General features: G+C 42.9%; 1 protein-coding gene across 1 annotated transcript in view; it reads left to right on the top strand.

Moving 5' to 3' along the window:
- LRP5 (LDL receptor related protein 5) overlaps window positions 1–15,492 on the top strand; it is a 125,949-nt gene that overhangs the window by 63,788 nt on the left and 46,669 nt on the right. The window lies entirely within an intron of this gene.

Genomic DNA, 15,492 nt, shown 5'->3' with positions numbered 1-15,492 from the left:
TAATATGTGAGCACGCTGAATGTTCGGGATTGTTTCGCAATTTTGGGCTCAGGAACAATTTTTCCCATATGCAAGTAACTACTACATCAGTAACCACTGATGCGTGATTTGGTGTTAATCCCATTATTATATCGTTAGGTTCGGTATTCACTCACAATGTGAACTTCCAGCATTTTATTTTAATATCTCCCTTACCAAAAATAGTAAACTTAGTATGGAGGGTTCTCTGAATTAAGTAGGAGGTTGTTTGGAGCCTCTTTCCTCTAACTATAAAGTTGTTTCATCACGCATACCCTATAACCGTATCGCCCCTGCTCGAGACCCCCAGCAAGGGACATCAGGAAAAGTTTACGTTGGCTGCTTTTCCTCCTACAGAGGCCACAAAGGGGGAAATGTAGCCATCCATGCGGCCTCTTAGATGAACGTAACACATGGATGGACCAGGTCCCCCATGGTGAGATCCAACTGCTTGTTTACAATTCTCAACCTTTGACCTAACTGGGCATCTGAATAGGGGGTTTCGAATTGAGGAAACCATTTTGAGGGCACCGTGTGTAAGAAGAGTTTGCAATTTTATCGTGCCTTTGTTTGCTGCCCTAAAGGACTGTTTTGTCAAGTATGATTTTTTTTGTTTGTTTGTTTTTACGCCAAAGCAAAATTTTGAGACTTTTGGCATTTCCCACGATAGTTTTGGCCAGGTCCACCAAAATGGGCAAAGTTGGGATAGGGCGTTGGCACTGAGCTTCTTCACAACAAGCTGTGGCGTCAAAACTGAAGTGAGATTTGTGACGTGGTGCCTCTTATTGAATCGGGAACATCCTGATTCCAACATGTTTCCTTATCCCGACCGGCATGAACAACACCGGTCTCGATGAATCAGGAGGACCTCTTAAGAGCAGGCGCAGATTTGTGCCAAAATTTGTGGTGAAAACCGCTCAAAAACGTGCAAAAGTTTCAATCAATTTGCCACTTTTTAGGGCCTAGCTTACATCAAAAACTGGTGCAAATGGCTTGATGAATGGAGGCCATTGAGTTGATTTTTAATTCTATGGTCAGTTGAAAGTTGAAATGGGAAAATCTTGCTATAAAACGTTTTTTTTTTTTTTTTTTCTTCTTTATCTATAAATGTCATTTTAATTTTTCATAATGTTTGGAAGTTACCGGTACACACTGACGACAAAGCCACTAATTCCATATTTTGATTGAGTAGCTCCTTGCTGTGGGAAAATCGAGGTTTTCCTAATCCAGAGACAGACATTGCCTTTACTGTGCAATAAAAGCATAATGGAGCTTGAGCTAGGACTCATTAACGTCCCCTCTTCACTGCCATCTGTACTCTTCACCAGCACAAGTGGCTTTCACTTCAGCTCAAATCTGACAAGTACTTTCTTCCTCTATTCAGGAGAGCCCCTCAAAGGCAACTCCTTAAAATGGTTTTCTCTGTATTTCACCCTCTTTTCGGCGTACTTGACCTGCCTCAAACCATTGCTTCTGATGCTAAGCGTTTCAAATTTGCCTCCTCCCGAACACCCTTTTTCGGGGCGTGTGAGGACGTTCCTAACGTGCAGACAACTTGTGCTTTGTGCACCCAAAAATTTTTTTCCTTTTCACTTCCTTCTAATTAGAAATCTTCGACGGAAAAGTGGACTGTTGATCAAAAGTCTCTCGGCAAAATGGTGGAACACAACCCCGGCATTGTTTATAAAGTCTTCATTCTACGGTGACCTCCTCTCATTGTCAGTAGACGACCCTTTGGCCATATTTACAAAAGTTCTGGCCTCCTTTGAAGGGAAACTGGTTGAAGGTCATCATGGTCTATATGCAATGCCCAGCAGAACAGAAAGGAGGCAGTCGGTCTCTGATTAGGCAGGGTGCCGATTTTTAGGCTCCTCGTTTACCAACCTTTTTAGATTGAAAATCTAGTTGATTGCACCGATTGGCTAACAAACAGCAAATCCATACATGTGTTGTGGCTTTTGAAGAGCCACGGGGACTTGAACAATTTTTTTGAGCACGCCGAAGTCACTCGGTTATCGCATGAGCATGTTCGGATAACGCCTTATCCGAGTACGTTTGCTCATCGTTATTAGATGCCTAAAAAAAATGTCAACTTTGAAACATTTTGGGTTACGGAGTGACTCTTGACCGGGGTGGAGCTCTTCTTGGGGGAAAATATGTTTCATCTCCTTGTAAGAATTTTTTTTTTTATCTTTTGTGTTGTACACTTTTTAAATTTTTGATATTACAAAATGTCGCGTGTATAGGAGAAATCACCCCACCCACCCCATTTTTCTTTAGCATGTCGGAATGAGATTTTCTCGCTTTCGATGATACAGTCCCGTCTTGCAGAGAGACTAAATAGAAGGTTGCTAATAAATGCAGTCTTGCTTCTTTTTATGGTAGTGTTTTTTTTTTATGTTAAAATTGGCTTTTACAAGAGCAAAGTGAAGGCTATTAACAGCGCATTCATTCGTTTGATATGTGCATGGACTAAAGATTGAGTAATACTCTTTGATGCTAATATGGCGCAACCCACTCTGATTGATGGCATCTGGTATTGTTTAGCGTTTTCTTTTTCCTCGCAGCCCTGGGTGGATTTCTGTCAGGAAAGGAGGCATGCTGGTATGTAAAGTCCAGCTGAAAAGACCCTAATAGAGGGGCCGGAGGAGTGGAAATACTGCCAAAATGAGAAATTCCCCTTTTGGCTATAGATGGGACTCTCCATGAAGGTTCTTCAGATGTGTGATGGACGGAGTTCTAATGACTTTGTCACTTTGGATTCTTCATTGAGCTTGGGTTTTGTTTTGTTTTGTTTTTTTTTGTTTTTTTATAGGAAAATTGTTAGGATTCCGATGAATGCCAGTTGGAGAAAAATCGAATTTTGCCACATAATTTCTGAAGTTGTTTCTTGTGAAATCATGTGGAAATTCTTTTAGGAGGGAGGTGTACAGTCTATATTTAAAACCGGTCAAGAGTGGGACGGATAAAAAGTTACTGCAGACGAACACGACTTTAGGATGCTACAGGAATAGATAAATACCGGAATTATGCCGAGACATTCATGCTGATGAGCTAGATTACAGGAGTTCATAAAAACTTATACTATTTTTATATTTAATTTTTCTTTCTTTCTTTAATCAAATTATAGATGTCTTGACTGATACTAACAAACCGCATGACGGCCGTATAACACGGACGACGATCGCATCACAATACTCGGACTGGCTGGCAGCTCTCCTTATCAGCATTTATTTCTATGCAGCTGTCACGCTCTGGTCAGGAGAGCCGCCAGCCAGTCCATGCACTGCAATTTGGTCGTTGTCCATGTTATACGGCCGTTTTACTGTGCCTTTTATAAGGGGACTCATATGGCAAGTTTATCTGTACTCAACTCTTCGTGAATTTTTGGCATAGTTTCTGTTGCAAAAATCTGCTACTAGCTACAGAACAAGTTCTTTTAAGGATATGTTTACACAGTGCCTTTTTCAGATGGACTGCAAAAAGCTCCCCGTGCAATGAACAAAACAACATTTTCCATCTAATTTCACTTCTTTTATCCACTTCTAGGTTCGGAAACCCGTAAGGGGTTACAATTGACGTACTCATTCTTCGGGCAGCTTCCGCTTGGAAGCTGCTCAATCTATATACTTAACAGTATAGAATAAGAGGCAAGCAGCGGAGCCACTTCAAGAATGACTGCATTTTCCTGAAGTTGCTTTTGCCTGAGAAAACTCAGTGCTGTGGGCATGTAGACTGGTGGAGAGAAAAAAGCAAGAGCATGCTGCAGATTTGCCATGTCAAGGTGAACTTTGATCTAAAATCAGCTCAGAAGGTGGTTCCGAAAGGGAAGAGAATTAAGATACTATTCAATTAGACGTGTTTGACCCTCAACTCATTCCTCAGTCTGTTATGTACCACTAGATGGTGGCCCGATTCTAACGCATCGGGTATTCTAGAATATGCATATCCACATAGTATATTGCCCAGCCACGTAGTATATTGCCCAGCTACGTAGTATATTGCCCAGTCACGTAGTATATTGCCCAGCAATGTAGTATATTGCCCAGTCACGTAGCATATTGCCCAGCCACCTAGTATATTGCCCAGTCACGTAGTATATTGCCCAGTTACGTAGTAATTGCCCAGTCACGTAGTATATTGCCCAGTCACGTAGTATATTGCCCAGTCACGTAGTATATTGCCCAGTCACGTAGTATATTGTCCAGCCACGTAGTATATTGCCCAGTCACGTAGTATATTGCCCAGCCACGTAGTATATTGCCCAGCCACGTAGTATATTGCCCAGCCCGCGTAGTATATTGCCCAGCCCGCGTAGTATATTGCCCAGCCCGCGTAGTACGGTATATTGCCCAGCCACGTAGTATATTGCCCAGTTACGTAGTATATTGCCCAGCCCGCGTAGTATATTGCCCAGCCCGCGTAGTATATTGCACAGCCCGCGTAGTACGGTATATTGCCCAGCCACATAGTATATTGCCCAGCACAGAGCCACGTAGTATAGAGACTTAAAAAAAAAAAAAAAACATATACTCACCTATAGCCCGTTGAAGTCCTGCTATACTTACCCTCCGCCGCCTTTCTCGCTCCTCTCCACGCTCCCGGGATCGCTCCATTGCAAGCGGCAGCTTCCGCTCCCGTCCCAGGGCTGGAGTGAGCAGGACCTATGATGACGTCGTGGTCACATGACCGTGACGTCACGGCAGGTCCTTGTCGCACACCAGCCCTGGGACGGGACCTCACCGGAAGCTGCCGCTTGCAATGGAGCGGTCCTGGGAGCGTGGAGAGGAGCTAGAAAGGCGGCGGAGGGTGAGTATAGCAGGTTTTGTTTTTTTTATTATTTTTAACATGACATATTTTTACTATTGATGCCGCATAGGCATCATCAATAGTAAATAGTTGGGGACATACAGGGTTAATAGCAGCAGTAACGGAGTGCGTTACACCGCGGGCCGTTACCGCTGCCATTAACCCTGTGTGAGTGGAGGGGATTACGGAGCGGGCGCCGGGCAGTGAGTGCAGGGGAGTAGGGGAGGGACTAATCGGACTGTGCCCGCCGCTGATTGGTCGCGGCAGCCATGACAGGCAGCTGCCGAGACCAATCAGCGAGCGAATAACCGTGACAGACGAAGTGACCCTTAGACAATTATGTATATAGATGATACAAAGAGGCTGTAGAAACCAAACAGTCCATCATTTTAACTGATAGAAAGCTTTTTTGCCATAAGGTATCAGATAAACATGAAAAAGGAACAAGTTTCCCTTTCTCAAGTAGGGGTCCATAACTGATTTTTTTTTTTCTTTTCTGTAACTTGATCTATATATATATTGCTATTAACCCTTTGTGTCCCCAACTATTTACTATTGATGCTGCCTATGCAGCATCAATAGTAAAAATGTCATGTTAAAAATAATAAAAAAAAAACCCAAAACCTATATATATATCTATATCTATATATATAATTGCCTAAGGGTTTTTCCGTCTGTCTGTCTCTGTCTGTCTGTCTGTCCTGGAAATCCCGGCTCTCTGATTGGTCGAGGCCGCCAGGCCTCGACCAATCAGAGACCGGCACAGCATCGACGTAGAAATCCCGCGTCTCTGATTGGTCGAGGCCGCCAGGCCTCGACCAATCAGCAACGGGCACAGCGACGATGATGTCATAAAGGACGTAGACATCCTGCGTCTCTGATTGGTCGAGGCCTCGACCAAGCAGCGACGGGCACAGTCTGCCGCGAATTCTGGAATCATCATTGTCCATATACTACGGGGACATGCATATTCTAGAATACCCGATGCGTTAGAATCGGGCCACAATCTAGTCTATATATATAATTGTCTAAGGGTTTTTCCGTCTGTCTGTCTGTCCTGGAAATCCCGTGTCTCTGATTGGTCGAGGCCACCAGGCCTCGACCAAATCAGCAACGGGCACAGCGACGATGATGTCATAAAGGACGTAGAAATCCCGCGTTTCTGATCGTCGCCATGACAACCATTATGATATCTACGTCGATACTGTGCCCGTCGCTGATTGGTCGAGGCGAATTCGCGGCAGACTGTGCCCGTCGCTGATTGGTCGAGGCAACCTTTATGACATCATCGTCGCCATGCTGTGCCCGTCGCTGATTGGTCGACCAATCAGAGACGCAGGATGTCTACGTCCTTTATGACATCATCGTCGCTGTGCCCGTTGCTGATTGGTCGAGGCCTGGCGGCCTCGACCAATCAGAGACGCGGGATTTCTACGTCGATGCTGTGCCGGTCTCTGATTGGTCGAGGCCGCCAGGCCAGATTGTGGCCCGATTCTAACACATCGGGTATTCTAGAATATGCATGTCCCCGTAGTATATGGACAATGATGATTCCAGAATTTGCGGCAGACTGTGCCCGTCGCTGATTGGTCGAAGCAACCTTTATGACATCATCGTCGCCATGGCAACCATTATGACATCTACATCGATACTGTGCCCGTTGCTGATTGGTCGAGGCCTGGCGGCCTCGACCAATCAGACGCGGGATTTCTACGTCCTTTATGACATCATCGTCGCTGTGCCCGTTGCTGATTGGTCGCGGCCTCGACCAATCAGAGAGCCGGGATTTCCAGGACAGACAGACAGACAGAAAAACCCACACACGCACGCACGCACGCACACACAGTGCCTTGCAAAAGTATTCGGCCACCTGGAACTTTTCACCCTTTTCCCACATATCATGCTTCAAACATAAAGATACCAAATGTAAATTTTTTGTGAAGAATCAACAACAAGTGGAACACAATTGTGAAGTTGAACAAAATTTATTGGTTATTTTAAATTTTTGTGGAAATTCAGAAACTGAAAAGTGAGTTCTCTCCATTTTAACTGTATGAAAGGAACTGTCTAATCATCATGAATACTTTTGCAAGGCACTATATATATATATTAGGCTTACCTCATTTACTTGTTACTTTTTACCTAAATATTATATATTCCTTCTCTTCAGTTAGGTAATGTGACCACCTGGAAATTACATGGTATTATGTTTACTGATGGATAGGTGGGTGTTACCATCACAGTCCTTAATACAGTATATGAACGATAAAATTGCATGGACTGTACTACTGAAATTCTTAAGTTCTTCTTAAATGGAGTAACAAACTCCTATCACAATTACTGATGATGATTAGACAGCTCCTTTCATACAGTTAAAATGGAGAGCACAGTTGAACCTTCTGACTGTATATTTGTAATCTATGAGCTCATTTAGGAGAACCTATTGGGACGGATAATCGCACTGTTCCCACGGCATGCAGGAATAGCACTTGATCTAGCTGCACATGTGATTTTTATACTGATGCATTATGGGATTGATAGCAATGAATTGAGGAATAAACTGCAGATTGAAATATGATGCAGGAAAGATAAATATCTTGGTAACGTGTTAGCAAGTAGATAGAAAAATATTTAGAATTGAGCGTCCTTTCCTAGAAGTCTGTAAGTTCAGCTTACTGGGGAACGTTCACAGCCGATGGGTCGAAGGTCACATTCCATCCTCTTTCTACTCATCTGCTGGAAACCAGAGTGACGGAATTGGATGCATTCAAAGTATCTGTGAGCCATTTTATCCCTGTCCTGTGCCATCCGGCGTGCGCTCAGTCCCACATATGGGATGCATTGTGCAACACATTTCTTAGCATCCCTGTCATCTGCCTCCGACCGCAACGTCGGTGTACGACAGGATGGAATCCAATCCTAGTTTTGCTGCAATTATGTTAATGAGCCACAGACAAAACCACCCCTCTCCCAGTACGACAATCATCGCCGCAGATCTCGTGTATGTCTGCGGATTGCGGGATCTGTCAGACCTTACATATGGCTCTTGCATTTCCCCGATTTAATTCTCCTATACTGGGACGTTTAACCCCCCTTCCCACCATCTGGCCTACTATTACATAATGGGTGGGATTTCACATGAACTTCTGTACAATTACCGCAATCGCACATACTGTTATAAAAAATTGTGGGACTAAATTAAAGCGAATCTGAGATGTTTGCTATTTAATCTGATGTAGGGACAGGGACCCTCATTCCAGCAATGTGTCAGTTATTTGGCTGTGTGCTATAGTTTTAATGCAATCAGTATTTTATCAGCAGGAGATTATCACTGCAGGACTAAGTGTCATGTGGAAGTCAGTCTGGCTAATCTGCGTAACCGCGCCCCCACCACTGATTGGTTGCTTCCTGTGTGCATGTCAGCAAGCTGCCAATCGGGATTGTGGGCAGGGTTATATCTACAATAGAGAAAACAGGGATTCTATCAAAACACCACCATGTAGTCCAGTAAGTGACACACAGCTGGAATCAGGATCTCTGCCTCTACATCATGCAACTCTCAGATTACATAGCAAGAGCCTGCTGACAGATTGGCTTTAATTAATAAGCGGTAGGAGATTTTATACTGGCATTCTGTCTTTATTATATTTTGGCGGTTTAATGTATGAACGTACTGAGCGTTCTGCATGGTTTTGCAATTTTGGGGTCAAAAACTGTTCCTTTGCATATGCTAGTAGCTACTACATCAATAACCACTGAGGCATGATTTGTTTTGAACCCCTTTATTATGTTGTTTTGGTTGTATTATTGTTGTGCTGGCATAACAAAAAAAACAAGCAATAAAAAACAAAACAAAACAAAAACTTTGCATTCCGAGTCCCATTGTTGTATCCAAATAGTCTACAACTCCACATGTGTGTTCTATCGTTTTACTCCGGAGATAATTGGTAACAAATTTTGTAGTGCTTTTTTTTTTTTTTTTCATACGTTTTGTTAAAATTAAAAAATTGAGGGATAAAGTAATATCTTAATGGAAACAATCATCTTTGCGTTAATTCCTGTAAAGCACCTGAAGGGTTAACAAACGTCCTAAATGCGATGTTAAATCTTTGACAAGGTGCACTTTTTCAAATGGGGTCATTAGTGTATTGTTTCCAATATGTAGGCCCCTTGAAGGCGCATGAGAACCGAATCCGCTCCTAAAGAATATGAGGTGTCTGGAAGTTTTTTTTGTATGATGGGAAAATTTTATTCTAAACGAAGAGGAGATTTCCCATGAACAAAAGTAGAACAGACCATGTTCCTGCTCGGTCAGACACGGCCTTTACACAGTACACAGCAGGGGCACATTTATGAGATTATCTCAGCACAGGAACATTTTATGTAAACACATCCAATTGTGGAAATTATTATTATTCCAAGATGTATTGATTAAAGTGAACTTTTGTTTGTGGGAAAACCCCTTTAAAAGCCGTCCAAATATCCCCCCCCCCCCCCCCCCCCACAACTAAAATAAAAAATTCAACAGTTTCCACTTAGGCCATCCAAGATACATGTTGTTGTTGTTATTATTTATTATTATTATAGCGCCATTTATTCCATGGCACTTTACATAATAAAAACAAGTACAATAATCTTGAATAATACAAGTCACAACTGGTACAGGAGGAGAGAGGACCCTGCCCGCGAGGGCTCACAATTCACAAGGGATGGGTGAGGATACAGTAGGTCGATCGGTGGTTACTGCAGGTTATAGGCTTGCCGGAAGAGGTAGGTCTTCAGGTTCTTTTTGAAGGTTTCGATGGTAGGCGAGAGTCTGATGTGTTGTGGTAGAGGGTTCCAGAGTAGGGGGATACGCGAAAGAAATCTTGTATACGATTGTGAGAAGAGGAGATAAGAGGGGAGTATAGAAGGAGATCTTGTGAGGATCGGAGGTTGCGTGTAGGTAAGTACCGGGAGACGAGGTCACAGATGTATGGAGGACACAGGTTGTGGATGGCTTTGTATGTCATGGTTAGGGTTTTGTACTGGAGTCTTTGGGTAATGGGGAGCCAGTGAGGGGTTCACAGAGGGGAGAGGCCGGGGAATAGCGGGGAGACAGGGGGATTAGTCGGGCAGCAGAGTTTAGAGTAGATTGTAGGGATGCGAGAGTGTTAGAGGGGAGACCACAGAGCAGGGTGTTACAGTAGTCAAGGCGAGAGATGATGAGGGCATGGACTAGGGTTTTTGCAGATTCTTGGTTTAGGAATGTACGGATCCGTGAAATATTTTTGCGTTGAAGTCGGCAGGAAGTTAAAAGGGCTTGGATATGTGGTTTGAAGGAGAGATCAGTGTCAAGGATTACCCCGAGGCAGCGAGCTTGTGGGACTGGGGAGAGTGGGCAGACGTTTACTTTAGTGTTAGTGGATAGGTATGTTGGGGGGGGGGGGGGGTCGCGTGAGATGGGGGAAAGACGATGAATTCCGTTTTGTCCATATTAAGTTTTAGAAATCTAGTGGAGAAGGATGAAATAGTGGACAGACATTGAGGGATTCTGGTTAGTAGGGTGGTGATATCTGGTCCAGAGATGTAGATCTGTGCGTCATCAGCATAGAGATGATACTGAAAGCCATGAGATTCTATGAGCTGTCCCAGGCCAAAGGTGTAAATGGAGAAGAGCAGGGGCCCTAGAACTGAACCTTGGGACTCCGACAGATAGGGGGCGAGGTGAGGAGGTGGTGTGTGAGTGGGAGACGCTGAATGTCCAGTCTGTTAGGTATGACGAGTTCCAGGATAGGGCCAAGTCTGTGATGCCAAGGGATGAGAGGGTCTGTAATAATAGGGAATGGTCCACTGTGACAAAGGCAGAGGACAGGTCCAGGAGGAGGAGGACAGAGTAGTGTCGCTTGCTCTTGGCGGTTAATAGGTCATTGGTGACCTTAGCTAGGACAGTTTCAGTGGAGTGGTGTGACCGGAAGCCAGATTGTAAGCGATCGAAGAGGGAGCAGGAAGAAAGGTCGGACGACAGTTCTCAAAATGACGAGTGTCAACTGGGCCATGGGCTCAATTGAGGATGTAGCAAGCCCGTCCTTTGTTCTGTTGACTGTCTTCCAGGCTATTGGTGAGTGTTCTTAGTAGCCACACGGCACCATATTTTTTTTTTGTGTGCCATTTTTTCCTACCAGGAATCCGAACCTGTACTGGTAACAAGCTGCTCTTACATAGGCTAGCATGTACGGGTGATTTCCAAGAACTGGTACTCATGAACACAGCAGGTGAGACGTCCCGAGTAGATTCCAAACAGACAATGCTGTTAAATTGCAGTCAATGAACAAATTACAGCAGTGCTTTAAAAAAGCAGAGCTCAACAGCATCAAAAACTATAGAAAAATCATCTGAGCATTCGCATATTGTGAGACATACAGTATGTTTTTTTTTTTTTTTTTTTTTATAACACAGGAGTCAAAATGGCAATTTATTTAGATGGTGTTCCATATGTAGGGAGAATAAAAACTTCCATAAAAGTCAAAGCCAAAATGTGTAGCAGAAAAGATTCCTTGCAATGGTTAGTTGCTTCCTCCAGTCTCGGCTTCGTCCTTGACTTTTGCTAAGATGAAGCGGGCGATGGACAAGCTTGGTACAGGTCAAGAGAAGAAACCATTTGGTGGAAAGCTGTCCACCTGTCGAGCATTCTTCTCCCAGCTGTTGTGTTGTCTGCAGTATATTAATCCATATCCGATCCATGATGGGCTGACTCTCTTGCATAACGATAAGGTAAAAACATTCCGGTATACTGCCACGTGTCGAAATGAAGGTGATGGTAATGCATCAGTAGATGTTTCCGGTGTTCAGGCAGATTATGGACGTTGAGTCTTTGAAGCGGACAACCATGTTCCCCAAAAGTGATCGATTCATGAACAATCCCAGTTCCTTTAGAATTCGGTAGGTTTAGGAAGGGAAAACCACTGTCGACCAGATATTTTCTGGCTGCTGCAAAGGAAGTTAAGTATTGCATGGCAACCAAGCTGATAAATACGAGACGGTTGAAGTCTGCCAAAGCATCGCCTTCACTCTAGGTCATATATGGAGCTTCTGAGTTGAGAGCCTCACAAAACTGTGGTTGACTGCAGCCTTTTGACTGTTCCAGTGCAACACACAATCGGGACAGCCACAAGGCTGGAAACAGTGGTGTCCCGCACCCCTCGGTTGCCCTTCACCCGTCATCTCAATCTCACTGGTTTCTGCATACGTTGTATGATATCAGTGAATACAATGATCGAACTGGGAGTTATCGGCTTGTTTTTCTGTCATTGAACCTGTGTGCGTCTGTGCATGTTAGAAACTGTGGGGACGTCATACTGAACGTTGACATCATTTGGGGGTCTTTTGTTGCTGGCCTCATACTGTGTTGGGAAACTTTGTGGGGACATCATACTGTATGTTGGGACTTTTTATTTTAGGAGGGTTTTGTGAGGACATTCTTCTGTTTAGGTGGTGTTGTGAGGACCTTATCAAGTGTGGGGACATCCTGCTGTGTTAGGGGCTGAATGGGTAAATAATAATGTGTAGCGGGGAGCTCTGTGTGGACATTGTACACATGTGACCTCCTATTCACGTAAGTGAGCGCTAACAACATTATCAAGCACCTGGGGTTGACACCATCTATTCCCATTGGTTCAGGGACTCCTTAAATACTACCATTTTCCCACTTACCCTTCATACACTCCCCCTGAGGAAGCAGGGTGAAACGCGCGTTGGGGCTCAGCACACATGTGTCAGCAAAACTGTAAAGTAAGGTTTTCCCTTTTCATTATCTCCAGCTTCCGTTCTGATGCCTGTTATTGTCATTCTGACATATTGCACAATGATTAGCTTCTTTACGATTCAGAGGATATATGCACTTGCACTTTATTTTGACATCACATGCTGTAATTCATTAGGTAGTTTTTTAGGCAATGTATTCTTTTTTTACCATTTAGTATGTATAATTATACTTGTATACTTATCTTTACTAATATACATAAAAATATGGGAGATGATATAGCAATATATGATACCATTTCTAAGTCTGCCATACTTGCTTCTACTAATAATTTGGCGTATACTGTTTAATACTCACTCCACTGTGCTTTAACTTTTGTGAAGTAGTGTTGCTTAGCATTACTTTTCTTGTTGACTGCATCCCTGTAGAAAGTCATGACCAGCCTTATGAGGATTGCAAAAATAATTCTACCCATTAAAAAAAAAAAAAAAAAAAAATCATTATGAAGTCAGTGGCACAGTTTTTTGTTGTGGTGGTCACTATAGAGTCTTAGATTATTTTATTTTTCTGGATGGAGCTGAAAATTGGAGATGGGTGCAACAGAATCGGCGCAGGTGTATATTCCGTATCCTTCTGCTCCCTGATATATTGTTCCCGTTTTCCCAGAAAAATTGGAAAAATGTATTGACTAAGTGTGAATGAACGTCAAGGATCCTGTAAATGTCAATCATCTAGAAATGTTTTCTTGTGAGTTAAATCAGACCACTTTATTTCAGATTAATTTGATAAATGTTCTAAGGCTTCCGATATGTTCCACCATGTCCACCACCCGTAGCGGACAATAGACCAGTCTTTAGTTTATATCAACAGAAGACTTGTTTAATAAATGGAGACAGACTGCTAAAATCTCCCCCCTACAGAATAAGGTTTTCTAAGGGTTATTGGAAGGACAGGACCCTCCGGGAATATTAACCACAGCGTCTACATAGTGCAAGACTTGAACCTTATTCAAAATAAACGAGCCGGGTTCTCCGCTCTGTCTCCTTTCTGTGTCAGAAGCGAAGGGGGGAATTAGATGTAGTGGTTTATGGCTTACATCTACTTGGCGTAAGAGAGAACAGCGGTGACATGTTGAACCCGCTCATGAATGTTGTAATTATCTGGTGCAAGAGTTAAACCAGCAGCAGAAGTGTCGCTCTCGTCACCCACCCGTCCAATGTTAGGATCCCGAAAGGCGATGGATGTTATGGTGCCGAGATTGAGACGCCTTGTCTGCTTTCCTCCTGTTTTTTTCCCCTTTTTCTTAAACCTGTATTGTGCCTCCTTCCATTAACCTCCTGTGCCTTTAAAATGATTCTACTGCGTTACGATCACTTAGTATTTTTCTTCACGGTTTCTTTTATAGCCCTCAAAACACTCTACAGAGCCGTGCAAAGCTGTCGCCAACCAATCTCCCCAATAGGGTTACCTGCCTAATTTCATTTTCACCTTCACTAAACTTTTCAGAGTAAGCCACGGTGTGTACATGCAGAATAACCCTATTCCTGGCCATTATGACTTCTATTCTGCCTTTTCCGCATCTATAAACTCCCTTTGCTTGCAATTTAAGTCTGAGATTATAAGAGAAAAATAATTGCTATGATGTCTGCCATACGCTAAAGAGAGGGATTCCGGCTCTTCATTCCGTAGTTAGCACACAGACCGAAACAGCAGCTCCATGGATGACATTCTAAAGCAGTACTGAGCTGTGTAGATGTGAACTCAGCTCTGAAGAGTAGGTAATAGACTTGTTAGAATGCTCAGCACAACCTTTATGTCTCCTCTGCTTGTTTTTTTTTTTCCACTGTCCTCCTCTCCATATAGGATGTGTAACCTGACTTCTCACTGTTCTGGAGGTCTGTACTGTTTTGACCAATACTGGGTTCATCTGTTTTTTGGTTTTTTTTTCCAGAGTGAATGATGAGTTCAGGATGCAGGGTTGGGAGTGGAAAAATTTTTTTCTTTTGTTGGTTTGTTTTTAATAAGTGGAGAAATATCATAAGCAGAATTCTCTGATAAGATATATTAGAAAGTTTCTTGTATTCGCTTGTGCTATTTATTTATGCAAAGTTTGTGAAAGTTCTAATTTAGCTTAGTCTGAACTTGTGTTTTTTAAATGTGCTGATGAATTCGTGTAGGATATGTCCTGCTGTGAGCCCAATGTGTATCCGTTTCCTTTCTGGTCTTAAAATAATTTTCATGCTCTCCCTCGAGTAGACTTTATAAGCCGTCTTAAGAACATTCCTGCAGAATGGTTTGTTTGCTTGTAGAACTGTTCAATGAATCTACTGAATTTCTTATGGATATAAAGTGGAATTACATGTTATACAGAAGCTTTGACTATGCAAACAATACAATTTTAATAAAGTGGTTTTTAAAATGACCATTCTCCCCCCTCACCTCCTAAATCGGCTTCGGAGGCAATTTTGACCTGGATGAGGATCAGCAAGTTCTGACTTATCCACGTATACTTCTAGTCGGCACTCTTGGGATAGCGGTGCTTGTGTCAAGGGATGTCTTTCCACTTGCATATAATTGTAGAAAGACTGACGCTCATATATGTTTTGAAAAGGTTTTCCAAAATGTACTCTATTTGATGATCAGTCCATCGTAAACGACACGTTTTGGCTCTGGCAAAGGCGAAACGCGTCGTTTATGATGTATCAATCATCAAATGGAACATATTTTGGTAATTATTTCAACATAAATGAGCACCAGTCTTTTTATAATCATGTTCTGGCTGATGAGACATCAATAGGAAGATTTTTGGAAGCTCTGATTTTAATAAATATCATCCATACTGGTTCTACACCTTTTCTTGGTCTATGATCACTCAGCCAGGAAATTGCTTTTATCTTCCATTTATTAGTTGTACAAATGTTTTA

This window comes from Ranitomeya imitator, chromosome 9 (genome assembly GCF_032444005.1).
Source record: "Ranitomeya imitator isolate aRanImi1 chromosome 9, aRanImi1.pri, whole genome shotgun sequence".
Taxonomy (NCBI): Eukaryota; Metazoa; Chordata; class Amphibia; order Anura; family Dendrobatidae; genus Ranitomeya; species Ranitomeya imitator.
The sequence above is the reverse complement of the archived record's forward strand: the minus strand, read 5'-3'. Positions and strand labels throughout refer to the sequence as shown.